Raw genomic sequence first — 20,309 nt, 5'->3', positions numbered from 1 at the left:
TGAAAATGGGTATACAACATAAGAAAACTTACAGGATGCAGCAAAGACAGTGCTAAGAGGGAAAGTTATAGCACTAAAAACTTATATTTAAAAAAGGAATAAAGACCTTAAACCAGAGACTGAATGTCACAACTGAGAAACTGGGGGAAAAGAGAGCAAACTAAACCCAATGCAAGCAGAAGGAAGGAAATAACAAAGATTAGAGTGGTGATAAATGAAATAGAGTATAAAAAACAATAGAATCAACAAAACCAAAAGATGATTCTTTAAAAAGATTAATAAAATTGGCAAGCCTTTAGCTAGCTTGACAAAAAAAGAAAGAGGATAAAAATAGCTAAAATAAGAAAGGAAAAGGGGATGCATTACTACTGGCTCCATAGAAATAAGCAGCAATATAAAAGGATACTGTGAGCAAATGTACATCAACAAATTAGAGAACCTAGATGGAATGGACAAGTTCCTAGAAACACACAAATTATTTACACTGACTCAAGAAGAAATAGAATATCTCAACAAACCAATGACTAGTTAAGAAGTTGAATCAATAATCAAAACCTCCTCACAAACAAAAGCCCAGGACCAGCAGCCTTTGCCAGTGACTTTTACCAAACATTCCAAGAACACAAATCCTGCTCAAACTCTTCCAAAAAATTGCACAGGAAGGGACACTACCTAACTCATTCTATAAGGCTAACATTACCTTCATATCAAAGCCAGATAAAGATATCCAGGAAATGAAAATTATAGACCAATGTCCCTTAAGAATATGCATGTAAAAATCCTCAGCAAAATACTAGCCAAATAAAACCAACAGCATATTTAAAGAATTATGCACCATAATCAAGTGGGATTTATTCTAGCTATGCAAAAGTGTTTCAGTGTAAGAGAATCAATTAATGTAATACAACACCATGTCAACAAAGCAAAGGAAAAAAATGCACATTATCATTTCAGTTGATGCAGAAAAGGGTTTTGACAAAATCTGGCACCCCCTTCTTGATAAAAACACTTAGAAAACTAGGAATAGAGGGAAACTTCCTCAATATTAAAAAGGCATTTGTGAAAAAACCACCACTGACATAATACTCAGTGGTGAAATACTGAAAGCTTTTCCTCTAAAATCCAAGGAACAAGACAAGGATGCCCACTGTCACCACTGTTACTCAACATTATACTGAAAGTTCTAGCCAGAGCAGTTAGTCACAAGAAAGAATTAAAAAGTATCCAAGTTGGAAAGTAAGAAGTAAAATTTTCCCTATATTCAGATGACATGATCTTATGAATAGAATATCCTGGAAAAAATCCACAACAAAGCTACTAGAATAATAAACAAATTCAGCTAAGTGGTAGGGTATGAAATGAAAAATCAATTTTGTTTCTATACACTAGTAGTGAACAATCTGAAAAAGAAATCAAGAAAGAAATTCCATTTACAATAGCAACAAAAAGACTCAAATATCTAGGAATAAATCTGAGCAAGGATATAAAGGACTTGTATACAGAAAACTATGTAACATTGTTAAAAGAAATCAAAGAAGATCTAAACAAACAGAAGAACATTTTTTGTTCATGGATTGGAAGACTAAGTATTGTTATGATGTCAATTCTAACCAAAGTGATTTACAGATTCAACACAATCCCAATCAAAATTCCAATAGCCTTCTTCACAGAAATGGAAAAACCAATCATCAGATCTATGGGTAAGAATAAGGGGCCCCAAATAGCCAAAGCCATCTTTGGAGGACTCGTACTTCTTAATCTTAAAACTTATTACAAAACCACAGTAATCAAAACAACATGGTAAGGGCACAATGGAATCAAATTGAGAGTTCATAAATAAACCCTCACACCTATGGCCAATTGATTTTTGATAAAGGTGCCAGGTACACTCAATGGAGAAAGAATAGTCTCTTCAACAAATGGTGCTGGGAAAACTGCATCTCCATATGCAAAAGAATAAAGGTTGAAACCTACCCCACACCATACACAAAAATCACCTCAAAATGGTGATAGACGAGGACTGTTAAGCTACTAGAAGAAAACACAGGAAGCATATTCACAACTTTGTATTAGACAGCGGTTTCTTAGACTTTATACCCAAAGCATGGCAACATAAGAAAAAATAGGTTAATGGGAACTCATCAAAATTAAAAACTTTAGGCATCTAAATATCTAAATTTCTCCAAAGGAGATATACAATTGACCAAAAAGCATGTGGAAAGATACTTAACATCATTAGTCATTAGGGAAATTCAAATCAAAACCTCAATGAGACCTTCAGGATGACAGTGAGATGCTTCCAAGAAAGGTTGCTACTGACTGAATTTAGATCACTACCACAAGATATCCATTATTAATAATCCATTATTAATAATGATTATGATCAACTAAAGAATTTCAAGAAATTCTAAAAGCTCACATTTCCTGGAGCAGGGAAACATCCCCACATGATTGGAGGATGAGATCTGATAGCTCAACCTGGTTGAAAGAATAATTAAAAGAGTGATTAAATCAGGAAATGGAGTTGCAAAATCAAACATGTCAAACAAGAGTTTCTTGCTAATCATCTCTTTATATATAATCCTAATATAAAGAAGATAGCTGAGGATGTTATAAAGAAGTCACAGAAAAACACTTCCAAGCAAGCATTTACTTCATGCCTCCAGGGATACATGAATATAATGTATAGAAGAGACTTAAATTACAAATATGTTATGACCTAAGTTTGTTAAATAAAAGAAAGGAACAAAAAAATGAGGAATGCCATTAACTAAGCTCAATAAATGGTGACCAAGATTACAGCAGTTGCAAAAGATGACAGTAGTTACCATGGATGACTTCTTTGAAATTTAATTCTCTATTCCAAGTGGTATGTTTATATTACTTTAAAAAATCAACAATAATAATAAAATAAGAAGCATGTTTACCGTTCCCTCATCAAAAAGAAAAAAATCCACAATGAGGTACCACTTCACTCCCACCAGAATGTCTACTAGAAAAAAAAAGTGTAAACTCACAAGTGTTGGAGAAGATGTGGATAAACAGGAATACTCCTTCATCACTGGTGGAAATGGAACATGGTGCAAACACTGTGGAATACAGTTTGGTGTTCCTCAGAAAATTAAGTATTGAATTACCCCCTGCTAGGTATACAAACAAAAGAATTGGAAGTAGGAACTTCAAAAGATATTTGCACAAGATGTTCGTAGCGGCATTATTCACAAGTGCCAGAAGATGGAAGCAACCCGTGTCCATCAGCAGCTGAATGTATAAACCAAATGAGCTGCATACATGCAATGGAATATTATTCAGCCAAAAAAGGAATGAATTTCACATACATGCAGCAGCATAGATGAACCTTGAAGACATCATGTTGAGTGAAATAAGCCAGAAACAAAAGGACAAATATTGTATGATATCGTTGATGTGAACTAATTTGAAAAAGCAAATTCATAGTGTCAGAAATGAGAATATAGGTTATCAGGGACCAGAGTGAGGTCAGGGAATGAAAAGTTAATGCTTAAATTTTACAGAATTTCTGCTTTGGGTGGTAGAAAAATTTTGGTAGTGTATGGAGGTGATGGTAGCACTATACTGTGAACGTAATTAAAGGCACTGAATTATATATTTTAATGTTGACAAAAGGGGAAATTGTAGGTTGTGTATAGGTTACTAGAATAATTTTTTTAAATAACATAGAACTGTATCCAAAAAAATAAAGTCATTAGAGCACATTAAACAGAGGAGTAACAAATAAGTGGACAGTTATGGTAGATACTGCTGAGAAGAGATTCACAGTGCAACGAGAACTGTAATAGGGAGATTTTATCTGTTCGTGATGCTCACATGAAAAATTTTCATAGGAAGCTTGACCTGGGATCTGAAGGAAGAAAAGAAATCAATTAGAGTTTTGGGTGGGAAGGGAGGGGTTCCTGGCAGAAGGCAAGGGCCCTGTGACAAAAGGGAGCATGGCCCTTTACGGAAAAGGAGCAGTCCATGGAGGCTGGTGTCATGAGAGAAAGGAGTTGGAAGTCAATCTGAAGTAGGGGTATCAAATATGTGGCAGCCCATGTCAACTGTTACAGATTATGCTAAATGTTTGGATTGATCCAAAAAGCAAAGGAAGCCATCAAAATGTGTTCACAGGAAGAGAGGTGGGAGTTGAGGTGACTCAATCTATCTTTGGGGGTTACTAAAACACTCTTGTGGCAGTGTGGGAATTGAGTAGAGATGAATCGAGTACAAATGAGGGTTCAGTTAGTAGACCATTCTGGTAATTTAGGTAAGAGAAGATGGTAGCTTGGTTTGGATGATAGGGGTAGAGTAAAAGAGTAGACAGATTTCAGATATTTATGAGGTAAAATATTCTAAATTTCAGGATCATGTAATACTGCCAGTTTTCTGTTACCATGCTTTCTCACTCAATTTTTATTCATAATTTGGATATTTAAGTAGCTTTCCCACACACAAAAAATGGGTGCACAGAGGGCATGAGTTGATAGATTTCATTTCACCATTTAGACTCCCATGGCAACATAATTAATTTAAATTCAAGTTTTATATGTCAGCACCTCAACTAAGACAATGTGACTATAACCCAGATTTATGGGACCACTCTGAGTAGGCTGACAGCTTTCTGAGGTTTCTGAGCCTGACAGACTGAGATTAGTATATACATTAGGGCTTTTATCACACAAAAATTTATGAAAAATCCTTTCCATTGTCTACATCCACAAAGTTTCCACATACACATTAACTGCAATGTCTAGAATGGAACGCTACCTCAACCAAGAAATAAAACCATAGAGTTTCTATAAATATCCTTAAAGAAACATTTTTAGATCTGTCCATTTTAGATCTGAGTTATTTTGAAGTGTTCACTTATCCCATAAATACCACTTAACATTATTTGAATTAGCACTCACCCTTTCAGATCTTATACCTCCTAACATTTAACTACCTTGTTGATTGGTTAATTCATCTTCCCCTAATGCTCCCAGCATGCAGACTTGACAGACTATTACCCTACTTGTAAGTGTATTATTTGGTGTTTTAAATTCGGATGTGATTTGATATAACATGACCTATCACTAAATAAACAATTTAAAAACCATATGCCAACTCACTTTGCCATTCTGTTGATTTTTACTTTGTGCCTGGTGACATGTAAGAAGATTTTTTAAAGTAGCCACTTTCACTACACTGAGGGATGATGTGGTGTAAAGAACTTAGAAGATATTTTGGAGTTAGGCAGACCATTGATTGAATCACTGCCAGACACTTGTATAACACTGTGTGTTTTATTTCCGTTGGTTTTCTACACTCCAAAATTATTGTGGCGATCAGACATAATGTTTTTAAAATGCCTACACAGTGGCTAGCAAAAAATGGGGCTTGTCTCAGTAAATCAGTAAACAGAAAATGAGAAATAATAATATAATTATTATTAATGACAATAGTCTTTATCATTTTCAGCAATAGCAGTTTCTGAAATCTTTTTTCAGAAATAGCACCATTTCTATGGTATTTGTGGAATATCCAGGTTTTCTAGGGCTGAAACTTATGAAATTGTGGGGGTTCTCTTTAAAAAAATTTAAAATCACAAAACCAAATTAGGTACAGAGCTTTAAAAGAGGTCCTTGCTAAAATAAGGAGCCTTGAAGCTTAAGCTTTATTAGCGTTATAATAAATACACCTATTATGAAATCAGAGTACATTTTATATATGGATAGAAAATCTATACCATAACAATAATTAATATTTTTATCCACAGGGGTGAAATAGGCCATGTTCATCTTTCCAGAGATGTCTAAACTCTTTCCCCATCCCTTTGTATAAATTTGGAATATGACACTAGGCTAGTGCACATTTTTCATCTAAAGTCCCACTGACACATATGAAGGTATGCCTACATTTACATTTTGAGACATTAATGACAGATAGTCACCAATAAAGGTTGGGGAGAAATCAGTGAAAAAAACAATGAAATTAGAAGTTCAGAGCTAGCCTTACATTTATATTGAGGGAAGAGTTTCAAATGTCAATTCAATTCAGTTTACCAAACATAATGTTCCCACTGTTTATCACCAGGCTAGGAACTGAGTTTTTAGAGATGAATAAAGCATGGTCCTTGCCTTCAAAGAGCTAACAGGCTGATATGGGAGACAAATACCTGATACAGTAATGCAAGTCAGATGGCATCACACACCGTAATAAAAGACTGAGCTAAGAGATGATGACGGATGGCAAAATAAATCCAATCTGAGAAAGTGTCACAGAGAAAGTGACTTGAATTTTTGGCATTAAAGTCTATTTGAATCCATATAATGACTTTTTTTCTTGCTATCCTCATTGCCCAAGTTAGGCTCTCTGCTCCTCTTCAGCAGATTGCTGTAACAGCTCCAAAGCGGTCTCTAGAATACATTATGATAAGGAACCCTACTCTTTTCTTCACAGCACTGCCTGCAATTCAAGATTGTAATACATAGGCTGGTATTAACATAATTTTAAACGTTAAAAAAAGGCAAAGGGAACAATGCTGTGAAATGGGATGTCTATGCCCATATAAAAGATTAGGAAACTTAGAGGCTTAGATGAATCTTGCCCATGCTTCTGCAACCCATATGTGGCAGAGACAGAATTTATCCTCCCTGAAATTCCCCAGATCACTCCGGCTCCAAGAGCTCTGGTTCTTCCCATTCTCCACTGTAGCTCTGTGTCCTTCCTGATTAATTCTCTGCTCCTCTCTCACCCACTGAATGCTAATTGCTATAATTTTAAACATTTTTATTGCACAAGGTATTTGGAAACTTAGAGTTTTTGTTATGTTAAAGTTTTTTTAGAGATGTCCATCTCACTCATACACAAGAAACTGATTCTTTAAAGGCTATTGGAAAAGCCACCTCATTATTTGAAGTTATGTCATGCAAATTAAGATTTTATATCAAAAATTCCTTTTGAAAATGAGGTAAATTATCTTAGAACTGTTGTAGGAGCTATCCTTCTGTAGGGAATAGTTGACTCGATAAAAAATTAGGGAAATTAATTGATCAATGTAATACAATGATAGGTTTTAAGATCATTAGTCACACTTCAGCAATTTAAATGTGAATTTTGATACATGGTGGCATCTTTTTCTTCAATACAAAATGCTTTAATGCAGCTAAAAAAGTTTAAAGCCACGGACAAAGAAATTAGAAAAGATTTTAGGGAAAGGCAAAAGCTGGGGAAACGGAGGCTTCCAGCCTTTGACCTAGTAATCACAATTGCAGAAAGTTTTTTGTTTTCTGTTTTTTTTTTTTTAAAAATGCTTGGTTAATACCTAGGAATAGATGGATCTATATGGTAGGTTTATTTTATAACTTTTCGTGTGTGTCTGGATTCTCTTTTTTTTAATTGGAGAACTTGTAGGTTTACAGGAAAATCGTGTAAAAAAACAGCATTCCCATATATCCCCCTATTGTTAACACTTTGCATTAGTGTGGAACCTTTATATAATTGATGAAAGAATATTAAAACCATACTATTAACTGTGGTCCATAGTGTACATTAAGCATATGTTTTCCCATCTACCACCCTTTCATTAACACCTTGTATTAGTGCGGTACATTTGTTATAATTCATGAAAGAAAGTTATTATACTTGTACTATTGACTGTAGTCCCTGTTTACAATAGGGCTCACTGTGTTATACAGTCCTATGTTTTATCTTTTAATTTTTATTCTAGTAACATATAGATGAACTAAAATTTCCCCTCTTAAACACATTCACAGATACAATAATTCATTGATGTTAATTAAACTCAATATAGTGCTACCATCACCACCATTCATTTCCAAAATTTAGAATCAACCTAAATAGAAATTCTGTACAAATTAGTCATTAACTCCCCTACTGTACCACAAACCAGCCCCTAATAATCCATGTTCTAGATTCTAATGCCATGAGTTTGCTTATTCTAATTGTTTCATGTCAGTGAGATCATAAAATATTTGTCCTTTTGTATATGGCTTATTTCACTCAGCATGTCTTCAAGGTTCATCCATGTTGTTGCTTCTATCAGGATTTCATTATTTATAAGGCTAGATAATATATCATTGCATGTATATGCCACATTTTGTTTATCCATTCATAGGTTGATGGGAACTTCAGTTGCTTCCATCTTTTGACAATTATGATTAATGCCACGATGAACGTCAGTGTGCAAATATCTGTTTGTGTCCCTGCTTTCAATTCTTTTGGGTATATGCCTAGTAGTGGGATTGACAGGTCATATGGTAATTGTATACTTAGCTGTCTGAGGAACCACCAAACTGTCTTCCACAGTGGCTACACCATTTTACATTTCCCTTGAGCAGTAAATGAGTGTTCCATTTCTTACATCATCTCCAACACTTGCAATTTTATGGGTTTTTTTTTAAAGTAGCCATTATAATAGGTGTGAAATGGTATCTCATTGTGATTTAGATTTGTATTTCCCTAATGTTGAACATCTTTTCATGTGCTTTTTAGCCATTTGTATATCCTCTTTTGAGAAATGTCTATTCAAGTCTTTATCCCATTCTTTAATTGGATTGTCTGTCTTTTTATAGTTGAGGTTTAGGATTTCCTTCTGTATTTTGGATATTAAACCATCATTTGTGGTTTCCAAATATTTTCTCCCATTGAGTCAGTTGTCTTTTCACTTACATGATAAAATCATTTGATGCTCAGAAGTTTTCAGTTTTGATGAGGCCCCATTATCTATTTTTTTTTCTTTTGTTGCATGTGCTTTGTAAAGTCTAAGAAACCATTGCCTAACACAAAATCTTGAATATGAGTCCCTACATCTTCTCCTAGGAGTTTTATACTCCTGGTTCTTATATTTAGGTTTTTGATCCATTTTGAGTTATATTTTGTATATCATGTGAGATACGGGCCCTCCTTCATTCTTTCACATTTGGCTATCCAGTTCTCTCAAGACCATTTGTTGAAGTGATTATTCTTACTCAATTTAGTGGACTTAGGAGGCTTGCCAAAAATCATGTCTCTGGAGACCATAGATGTGATGGACTATTTCCCAACTCTCAATTCAATTCCATTAGTGTATTTATCTATCCTTGTGCCAGTACCATGCTGCTTTAACCATTGTAGCTTTGTAATGAGCATTAATGTCAGGAAGTGTGAGTCCTCCAACTTTGTTTTCCTTTTTCAGGATGATTTTGACAATTTGGGGCCCTTTACTCTTCAAAATAAATTTAATAACTGGCTTTTCCATTTGTTCAAAGAAGGCTGTTGGAATTCTGATTGGTATTGTGTTGAATCAGTAATCATTTGAGATAGAATTGACATCTTAATGGTATTTAGTCTTTCGATCCATGAACACAGAATGCCCTTCCATTTATTCCGGTCTTCTTTGATTACTTTTAGCAATGTTTTGTAGTTTTCAATGCATAAGTCCCTCACATCCTTGGTTAAATCTATTCCTAAATATTTGGTCTTTTAGTTACTATTGTAAATGGAATTTTTTTTTGTGATTTCCTTCTCAGATTGCTCATTACCATTGTATAGAAATACTCCTGGTTTTGCTTGTTGATCTTGTTTCCCACCACTTTGCTGAATTTATTAGGTTTAGTAGCTTTGTTGTAGATTTTTTGGGACTTTCAGGTCATCTGCAAATAGTGAAAGTTTTACTTCTTCCTTTCCAACTTTCATACCTTTTTTTTTTCTTTTCCTTGCCTAACTTCTCTGGCTAGAACTTCCAGTACAATGCTGAATAACAGTGGTGACAGTGGGCATCCTTATCTTGTTCCAGATTTTAGAGGGAAAGCTTTCAGTCTTTCACCACTGCATGCTGAGGAAGTTTCCTTCTATTCCTATTTTTCTAAGTATTTTTTTTAATCAAGAAATGATGCTGATTTTGTCAAATGCCATTTCTGCATCAAGTTAATCATGTGGTTTTCTCCCCTTCATTTTATTAATGTGGTGTATTACATTAATTGATTTTCTAATGTGGAAACATCCTTGCATACCTTCTTGATCATGGTGTATAAATCTTTTAATGTGCTGTTGGATTAAATTTGCAAGTATTTTGTTGAGGATTTTTACATCTATATTCATAAGATAAATTATGAATATAATTTATTTATATATATATATTATGAATGTAATTTTCTTTTCTCGTGGTAGTATCTTTGTCTTTGGTATTAGGGTGATGTGACCTCAAAGAAGGAGTTAGGTATTTTTCCCTCTTGTACAATTTTTTTGAAGAATTTGAGCAGGATCCACATTAATTCTTCTTTGAATTATTGGTAGAATTCACTTGTGAAGCCATCTGGTCTTGCGCTTTTCTTTGGAGGATTTTGATGACTGATTCAATCTCTTTACTTGTAATTGGTCTGCTGAAATGTTCTATTCCTTCTAAAGTCAGATTGGGTTGCCTGCATGTTTCTAGATATTTTTCTATTTCATATAGATTGTCTAATTTGTTGGCATACAGTTAGTTATTCATAGCATCCTCTTGTCATCCTTCTCATTTCTGTGGGGTCAGTATTAACGTCCCTCCTCACATTTCTGATTGTATTTATTTGTGCCTTCTCTCTTATTTCTTGTCTTTTTTTTTTTTTTTTTTTTTTTGTCAGTCTAGCTAAGGGTTTGTCGAGTCTAATCTTTTCAAAGAACCAACTTTTGGTTTTGTAGATGCTTTTATTGTTTTTTATTCTCAATTTCATTTATTTCTGATCTAATTTTTGTTTTTTGTTTTTTGTTTTTTTTTGTTGTTTTGTTTTTTTTGTCTGCTTAGGGTTTACTCTGCTGTTTTTTATCTGTTTCCCTCAGGTGTGCAGCTCTTCCTTCTTTTTTAATGTAAACATTTAGGGCTTTAAATTTCCCTCTCAGAGTGCCTTTGATGCATCCCCTAAGTTTTGGTATGTTGTTTTCTCATTTTCATACATCTAAAGATAGTTACTGATTTCCTTTGCAGTTTCTTCGTCTCACTGATTCTTTAAGACTATTTTATTGACCTTCCATATATATTTGTGGATTTTCCTGTTCTTTGCCTGTTATTGGTTTCTATTATGGTAATAGAGGATGCACTATATAATCTCAATCTTTTTAAATTTATTGAGACTTATTTTGTGGTCTATCCTGAAGAATAATCCATGTGTGCTTTAGAAGAATATATTTTTGCTGTTTGGGGGCACAATGTTCTATATATGTCTGTTCAGTCTAGTTTGTTTATCATATTATTTAAACTTTCTGTTTCCTTATTGATCTTCTGTCTAGATTTCATAGTAGCATGTTCTGAGGAATTATAAAATCCTCATAGAAAAATTAATTAACCCCCTGATATTGCTTATGGACCAAGTAGCTCATAAACCATCCATGTACAGATGAAGTGATTTTAAGACTCTTTGACTTTCTAAGGCACTTACAGAATGCAAATGGTTTTATGTATTGTGATGAGTTGAAGCTGTATGTAGTTCAGAAGATCATGTTCTTAAAGCTAATCCATTCCTGTGGATATAGATTTATTGTGGATAGGATCTTTTGATTAGATTATTTAAGTTGAAGCATGCCCCAAGTGGATCTTAATCCTCTTACTGGAGTCCTTTATCAGAAGCTAAAAAAACAGAGAGAAAGATACAGAAAACACAGGAGCTAAGAGAAAGACACAAACAGAAGACAAAGACACAGAAGCTCAGAAAGAAAGCCACAGATGGAGCATGCAGAAGCTGAAAACACTGAGACCCAAGAGAGAAGGACCAGCAGATGCCACCATGCGCCTTGCCATGTGACAAGAGTCCAGGATTGCAAGATCACCTGTTGATGCCATGATTTGGACATTTTCACAGCCTCGGAACTACAAGCCTGGAAACTTATAAATTACCATTATTAATAGTCAGCCCATTTCTAGTATATTGCATTTCAGCAACTTGAGCAGACTAAAGCATGCATGTGTCTCAATTCACTAATCGAGCCACTGGAGTTCACTGGTGGGTGCCAATGCAAGAGTGATGGCTAAGGGAAATGGTACAAAATGTTTTTTTAGCCCACATTACCTAGCAGAACACCCAAATCCTGACTGTATTTATTGAATTCTCTGCTTCTTTTAGCAGTTAAGTAGCTTTTTACTCTGAATCATAAATTCAATATTGTGAAAGCTCATTTGGATTTCAAACATTGGTAATCTTTTTTTATTTCGAAAGGGGTTATACAGTACTGCCTTTTGAATATTGATAAAGAAAAATTTTAATAAGCAAATCAGTAATGAATTTCTAGGGGCCTTCTAAAAATACTTCGAAGAAGCAACTTTTCAATTGCTTTCAAATAATTTGTAATCACCCACTTTCTTGCGTAGACAATCGTAGGCTAATTGGAAACTATTCTTCTGTCTTCATTTTTAAAATTTTCTCCAAGAAATTCTTTCAGAGAAGGCATGGTTTACCTCATTGAGATATTTCATTTGCAATAATTGCAACTATTCTAGCATTCAAATAAGTTAAAGAATCTAATTAGATGTTCTCAGAAGATGCCATTGTAAAGATTTTGTTGTTGCAATAATCAGCTTCCACTTGAAATTTTTGTTTCTCATTTACTCTCACTATACCTTATCGCTTTTCTTTTTCCTAAGATTGTCCTAGATAGAATTATTTGTACTGGTCTCTTTTAATCTCCTTTTTGTCTTTTTTGTCCCATATATCCTGTGTTGCTTTTACATTGACCACTGACTGCCATTATTCCCTCTTGGTATCTGGTAGCCTTTCATGAGACAGCACTTTTCTATTTCCATCCTTCTTCAGAACCAGGGACTCATTTCCTAAAGGCTCTGCTTCCTGCTAGATTAATATGGGTGGTGGTGAAGCATCAGATTGTCCAAATACATGAATTAGGCTAATATTTACCTCTCTCAAGTAACCAGATACATTAACTCAGTTAAAAAGCAAATGCTTTCAAAACTTTCTGAGTATTGGGTACTCGATAAACCTTCAGACTCATGGCTTTGGTGCGATAATCTTTGAAGTAACCATCAAATTACTACAGATATGACCTCCTATCTTGCTAGATAATGGAGCAAACGTGGATGCTTTGTGTAAAAGGGAAACTATTTTCACAAATTCTCCCAGCAATTCTCCCTCCCATAACTTACTGTATGAGGTTGATTGGGCCTTTCATACTTGTAGCCGTTTATTAAGAAATGGAATACTAAGAAATATATTATTCTCTTTCAAATTCAGGACACTTTATAACTTTGTTGTTACAATTAGCAAACTTTATAGGCTGAAAAGAGAATATTTTGCATAGGAGATAAGTTTACACCTAATAATGTGATTTTTAAATTGTTTTGAAGCAGAAAATTTTAGAAACGTAAAACCCCCAGTGTCTTAACAACCTCTGTAAGTGTTCCTTCATCTGTAAAATGCAGGCAAGGCAATTTATTTCACAGAATTGTTCTGCGAAATCTACATAGCATGATGCTTGCAATAGATGTATTCTCAAGGTATGTTGGTTCTGTGCTCTTTTTTCCCCTTACACACACACACAACACACACACACAATAGTGTTTCTGCCTGTATTTACTTGTAGATGTTTATTTAATGTAGACAGTGATTTTTCTTATATCATTCCTAATTTATAATAGTGATACTTATACCATGCTTTCTTCTTTCTGAGAAAGAACATATATGCCTCTGTTACTACTTGTGTCTATTATATTCTTAAGCTTAAAAGGTGTCTTCACCATTTTAGTCCATCTTGAAAAGTGTGTTTGTGTTTACTTAACTTCAGTGCCACAAGGGTGTGCAGGTATGGGCATGTGGCTATATGAGAGCAGATTGCTCACCTATCTCCAAGGCACTTATGTCATTTCAAGGAACTTCTTAAGACTGAGGGAGAGCGATGATGATTGTACAACAAAGTAAAGATAATGTAAGAAACTGACCATTTATCTTGGGATAGAATATATATTAAGTGAAATTAGGAAGCTACTACTTAATAAATCAAGCCCTTGACTTGAGGTTTGGTCTTGTGAAACTTAGGGTTGTAAATGTGAGGCTGAGCCCTCCTATAATTATGCCTAACAGGCATCTCCAGGGAACTTCTTTTGCTGCTCAGATGTGGCCTTCTCTCTCTAAGCCCAACTCGGCAAATAAATTCATTAACTGCCCACCCACCCACCCACACACAAGGGACATGACTCCCAGGGGAATAAATCTCCCTGGCAATGTGGAGCACTGCTGCCAAAAATGAGCTTGGCTTTGGCAGCAAGGGATTGGAAATGCCTACCTGACCAAAAGGGAGGAAAAATAAAGGTAACAAGCTGAGGTCGCAGGGCTGAGAGATCCCAAATAAAATCAAGAGGCTATCTTGGAGGGTTCTCTTAATGCAAGCTCCAGCTAGACATCCCAAATGGCCACAATATGCCATGCCTTTACCAAAAGTAGTTCCCCAATGCCTAGGTCCCTATCTGAGATTCTATGAAAGATTCACTAAGTTTTATCTCTCAGAAACTTAAATCGACCAGTTTCCTATGCCAGACAAGTCTTAAAACCCAGAGGCAACAGCTTCTTTAAGAACAACAATCAGATGCAGCCCCCTTCCCCATACTGTTGACACCCCCTTTGAATATGAACAAGTTAGGGTGCTCACTGCCTAGAAACCCGTGAAGATGGTGAAAGAGATTAAGTGAGAGGAAGGGATAGCGACAAACAAGATAAGAGTTAACAAAGGTCAATGAACACTGAAACTTTATATGTGTGTGTGTATGTGTAAATTTATGTATATTAATTTCTTTTAGATGCTGGGGTGTTGGAATAACTGGAAGGAGGTAAATGGCATGGTGGAAATGTATCCTGTAACATCCTTTGAAATTTGCTCTATAGCTACTCATTGAATTGTGCTTTGGAAGGCTTCACCTTTCTGTATATACCCTATATTGCATAACAAGGAAAGAATTGAAACTGTGGAACTGTAACCCAAAACAGTTTTTGAAATTACCAGTATAGCTGCTTATTGAGCTATACATCACAAGTTAACACCCTTCTGTATTTATATTATATGTTACAATAATGGAAATAGCTGAAGTTGTGGAACTGTGACCCATGACATTCTTTGAAATTTACTAACAACTTTTTAAATCATACTTTGAAAGTCATCAGTGATATATATATATATATATATATATATATATATGTATATATGTATGTATGTATATATGTATATATGTATGTATGTATATGTGTGTATGTGTTAAAGTTCACAATTAAAAAATGCATTTAAAAAAGACCCATGAGGGCAGGGACTTTGCTTTGGAATTCGGTTTGGCTCACTTAATTTTTGTTGAATTGATATTATTACTTTTTATTTTAGGAATAACACATAATAGATTTTTGATAAAAATGTGCTTGGAGGAAGAATTACAGAACTTAATGAAGAAAGAAAATGCCTTCTATCTAATAGAGCATAACCAACTTTTAAAAATATCTTGACATTTTGCAATACTTTGTCAGTCAATAGTTGTTACTGTTTGAATATTTCCAAACCTGTACTGTGCTTGCCTGCATGTGCTTGGGCACACACACTCGTATGTGTGCATACATGTACATACATGCATATTTATACACAGACATAACATCCTATTTTTTCACTGACCTACTGTCAACCACGGGGGATAGATGTTTATAACTACTTTGATTCCGTTCATGCTTACTTGTTTAGTTTTTGTATTGATTGCTACATCTTCTCCTTGCCATAATGTTGACAATGCACAGCAGTGGCCAAACAGAGCAGATGAGTAGGCTGGACTTCAATTTTCTGGTGATTAACTTTCCTCTGTGCAATTTGAGTTGATATAGACTTTGTTCACTGGTCAGAGAATTGCAGACTGTTAAAACTGTCACCTTTGTTTAGCTTTTATCTCCTCTAACTTTTTTCTCTGGCAATCCACAAAATATATTGTTATTATTATTAAGATCATTATTAATATAGCATCAACATATGGAGCCTTCAGTGAATCAAAGACCTCCAGGACTTGTGGTTGAAAAATAAAGTCATATAAGCAGCTGGATCTGAAACTCATTATCTCACTATCTCCCATGTATAGATGGGTGTTTTTTGAAGGTTCCTCTCCACTCTGGTACCTCTGAAAGTCTGAAAGTCTAAAATGGTGTCTCAGATGCATTTCACATCATCAGTTCTGGCACTGTTGGACCTTTGCTGTTCCTGTACTACCTTTGGAGATGTCTGGGCCAGCAGTGCTCAGCTCCTTTGGCTCCCCCTATGGATTTTTACATATTACTCTATCCTCACACTATCTAACAGACTCTTCCCTTGTGCTTTCCCTTCTCTTTTCTCCTTTTATCTTCTCCCTTGTCCCCAAATACTGGTTCTTTGGTAAACAGCACAGTACAGCCACTGCATGTATCACTTTGGCTGTTGCTGAAGGAAGACCCAAGTCACCCTCTTCCAAATGATTTATCAAAATGTTTTTCTTAAAATTATAAAGATTTTTTTCTCAATAAAACACATGCTTGTCCAGCTCCTAAAATGTTAAATTTTCACCTTAAGTGTTTCAAAAATACTTATCTTAAAATGAAAATTGAAATGCAAATTTTTATTCAGGTTTATTGTGAGAAAGAGGATTTAAAAATATCCCCACCCCAAATTTTCACCCCCTGTATTAGTTTTCTAGGGCTGTTGCAAGTACCAAAAACTGACTCTCACAGTTCTGGAGGCTACAAGTCTGAAATCAAGATGTTGGTAGGACCATGCTCCCTCCTGAAGCTCTAGGGAAGAATCTTTCCTTGCTGCTTTGGTGTCTGTTTCCTCGTAGTTCATTGGCTTGTGACTGCATCAACTCCAATCTCTGCCTCTGTCTTCACATGGCCATCTTCCCATTGTGTTTGTGATTCTGTTTTCGCTAGCATTCTCCTCTCTCTCTGTGTATCTGTGTCTTCTCTCCCCTTCTCTTCTCTCCCCTTGTCTTCTCTTCTCTCCCCTTCTCTTCTCTTCTCTTCCAGAACACCAGTCATATTGAATTAGGACCCACCTTATCCTAATTCGTCTTAACTTGATAACACCTGAAAAGACCCTATTTTCAAACAAGGTCACATTCGCAGGACCTGAGGTTAGGACTTCAGTCTACCTTTCTAGGAGACCATAATTCCACCCATAACATACCTCACCATCAGGTATTGAATAATTTTCTCAGAAGTCTCTGCATTTATTTACTTCTCTTCATGTAACTCTAAGTCTGAGTGATATTGAAAATTTTTTAACATGAGTACATCATGGATACTAACTACTCAGAATGGAGACAACAAATGATCGGAATGGATGCTAGCCACAAAACCTTGGGAGATCTGTACTGCATTTGTCAGCTTAACATTAGTCCTCTTAGTCAACTGTAAAGTTTTCCTCCTATTCATGCTACACAATTTTTATTAAGATGATCACTAAGTATTTTATTTTTGTTGCCATTTTTAATGAGTTTATTTCCTATTCCATTTCTCTATTTGATTGTGTGTGCATGCACATGTTTGTGTTTATTCTAGGTCACTCTAGAGATATCGTTAATCATTTGAGGATTCTTTGAGTTTTTAAGATTTCTTGAAGATTAAATCATCTTCAACTTATGAGTATTATCTGTACCTTTCTAATAAATAGTATTACCTTTTTAGGTTTTTATAAATATTTTCTGTTAAAATGAATACATGTAATAAGAAAACACTCAAAGACTACAAATGAGTTTATATGCAAATATAGTTATTGTGCAATCCGTTCTTCAAAGAAGTTACAGCAATCTGCATTCCTGCCAAGAAAGTTTGATTGTACCGCTAAATAGAACTTTCCCTAAACAGTGTATATCAACATTTTGAATCTTTATGGGTATGATAGATAAAACAAGATATGACTGATTTTTAAATGCATTTATTTAAGTATAAGTGATTGAGCATATTTTACATATGATTGAAGCCATGTACATTTCTTGTATACTTTCTCTGTGTTCCTGTTTACTATCTCTTCACATCCTTCATTTGTAAATGATATGTGAAGTTACTCCTATAAAATTAAAACATTGCAGATGAGACTTTTATCCCCTCTGGTTATCATTCACTAACCTATTTTTTATTGCCTGTCTTCTAATACATGCAAATACACAGACACACACATGTATGTACAATATGTAATATTGTTTGTGTGTGTGTTTTACCTATTAAGAGTTTTCTGAATTATCTTTCAACCTGATTTTTGTTTGTAGCAGTATCTTCAAATTTTATTTATGTGAGTACATGTAGATCTACCTCTTGCTTTTAACTGTTGCATATTATTCTATTATATAAATCTATATATATTTTATTTAGCCATTCTCTACCAATGGATATTTAGGTTTTCAAAATAAATATCTTCGTACATTCTTCATTGAGCATGTTTATGAATATTTCTCTAAAAAATATTTAAAGGAATCATTGTGTCATACAATATGCACATTTAAAATATTTAAATATTTCCAGATTGCCCTTCAAAGTGACTGAAATTTATGCAGCCAGGTAGTGTTCAACTGTACCTGTTCTTCTACATCCTTATCAACAGTTTGTATTCTCAAACATTTTTTTTTGCCAACATGATGGGCTAGAGATATTATTTCATGTTATTTTAATTTGCATGCCCATCTTACCCAGTTAGATTGAACAACTTTTTATGTATTTATTTGCATTTCCCTATGGACAAATTGCTTACTCTTAATAGTTATCAAATTTTCTATTAGTTTGGTTATCATTATCTTATCTATGAGTAAATAAATTCTGTATTCAAGTTTGTTGTTATCCATGTCTGTACCTAATCTTTTTGTTTATGGTGCCTTTCACATAGAAGATTTATTTAAGATTCTGATATAGTTAAATTTATCATTTTCCTGAGTTCTGTTTTTTTTCTAATTTTTTAAATTCTCCTACCAAATGTCATATAGATATTATGTTGTCCTTTAATATTCTGTGGTGTTGCTTTTTATATTTTGAACATGAATCCATGTGGCAAATACATAGAAAAGTGTCTTAACATAATATATTGAACAGTTTGTTCTCAACTGACATGTAACACCTCTAATAAAATAAACTTCCATATATGCAGACTCATCTATTTGTCTGTTATACACAGGTTCCATGGTATTTTAAATATTAAAGTTCCATGGTATATTTGGTCCTATGAATTTTCCCTTTCAAAAAAAGTTTTTCTATTTTTATATACCTTTCCTATATGAGTTTTAACATCTCTTTGTTAACATCCATTAAAAATAGCCCATTAAAAAGTGGAGAGAGATGCTGTTCCGGTTTGTTAGGCAAAATACCAGAAATACATTGGCTTTTATAAAGGGGATATATTAGGTTACAAATTTACAATTCTAAGGCCATAAAAAGTGTCCAAACTAAGGCATCAACAAGAGGATACCTTCACTGAAGAAAGGCTGATGGCTTCTGGAATGCCTCTGTCTGCTGGGAAAGCATGTGGCTGGCATCAACTGTTACTTTGCTCCCAGGTTCTGGTTTCAAAATGGCTTTTTCCAAAATGTTTCTAGGCTTCTGTCTTTCTTAGCTTCTCTGGGGCAAACTCTGGGCTTCATCTCTTAGCTTAGCATCTCCAAACATCTGTCTGCATCTCCAAGCATCTGTGTCTGTGTTGGGTCTTAGGTTTTCCCAGGGACAAACTCTGGATTACATACCTCAGCTTCTCTCCAAAATGTCTCTCTCAGCTTCTCTGAGCTCCTTCTCTCCAAGAGCTTTCTTAAAGGACTCCAGTAAACTAATCAAGACCTGCCTTGAATGGGTGGGATCACATCTCCATGGAAATAATTTAATCAAAGGTCCCACCCACAATTGGGTGGGTCACATCTCCATGGAAACAGCTTAATCAAAATTTGCCACCCACAATAGGTCTGCCCCTACAAGATTGCATTAAAGAACATGGCTTTTTATGGGGTACATGACAGATTTAAACCAGCACAGAGGCTTTGAATGCAGAGATCACTTTGGGGGAGAATTACTCATAACATTTAGTATTCCCATCCATGAACATGCTATATGAGTGTATATACATTTGTTTGAGTTTCTTAGATGTCCTTCAGTTAAATTTTAAATTTTTCTTTCTTTTTTCCCCATTTGTGTTTTTGCATATTAGTTCTTTAGTTCATACCTAATTTGCTTTATATTTTGTTGCTACTTTGAGTGGGATCTTTCAAATTACATTTTCTGTTGACTATGTCTGGTGAATAGGAACCTTTAGAGGTCTGATGCTCTTCCTGAATTCAGCAACTTTTCAGACTTTGCTAAATGAGTCTC

This window comes from Choloepus didactylus, chromosome 5 (assembly GCF_015220235.1).
Source record: "Choloepus didactylus isolate mChoDid1 chromosome 5, mChoDid1.pri, whole genome shotgun sequence".
Classification (NCBI taxonomy): Eukaryota; Metazoa; Chordata; class Mammalia; order Pilosa; family Megalonychidae; genus Choloepus; species Choloepus didactylus.
Note: the sequence above shows the minus strand (reverse complement) of the source record.